Source organism: Limulus polyphemus, unplaced genomic scaffold, assembly GCF_000517525.1.
Source record: "Limulus polyphemus unplaced genomic scaffold, Limulus_polyphemus-2.1.2 Scaffold1679, whole genome shotgun sequence".
Lineage (NCBI taxonomy): Eukaryota > Metazoa > Arthropoda > Merostomata > Xiphosura > Limulidae > Limulus > Limulus polyphemus.
Window position 1 is genome coordinate 89,594 of NW_013667289.1, and position 1,006 is coordinate 90,599.

The following is a 1,006-nucleotide window of genomic DNA, read 5'->3' on the forward strand; positions in this document are numbered from 1 at the left end:
TTTAGATGCCGTATAAGAAACAGAGATATCTATAGTATTTATGCTTGTCATCGTGATACTTAAAGAGCCTGATTACGTATTATTATACCATTAGTAAGTCCAAGTATATACAATACACCTCCAACAATATTAATAGGAGTTAAAGCTGATACCGTTCCGATTGGCTCGCTTTTGACGGCAGTCTTGATAGAATCTCAATAGCTGAATGACCATACATAATATATGTTATTTAGGCCTTGCTATAGTCAAGACTTCTAGTTATGTTTATCTTAAGATTCGACGATTTTCTTCCGCGAAATACCACTTTTTTTTTAATATAAGTGACTCTGCATAAATATGTGAGAAATATGAGAAATGAATTCACTAATTTTACTTTTGAGGTAAACATAAGAATACACAAGAAGTATATGTTCAACTCGTTTGTATTATCATGGATAAGAATCAGTCACGAGAATAAAAGTCACTGCTCCCCCCCCAAAAAAAAGATATTACAAGGACGCATATTTAAAGATATATAATTCATCATTACATATACAAACCTTTAAACAAAACACATAGTTAAACATGTATAATTCATCATTACATACATAAACCTTTAAACAAACCACATAGTTAAACATCTATAATTCATCATTACATATACAAACCTTTAAACAAACCACATAGTTAAACATGTATAATTGATCATTTCATGTATAAACCTTTAAACAAACCACTTAGTTAAACATGTATAATTGATCATTACATACACAAACCTTTAAACAAACCACATAGTTAAACATGTATAATTCATCATTACATCCACAAACCTTTAAACAAACCACATATTTAAACATGTATAATTCATCATTACATATACAAACCTTTAAACAAACCACTTAGTTAAACATGTATAATTCATCATTACATACATAAACCTTTAAACAAACCACATAGTTAAACATGTATAATTCATCATTACATACACAAACCTTTAAAGAAGGTACAAAGCGACCAACTTAACTGT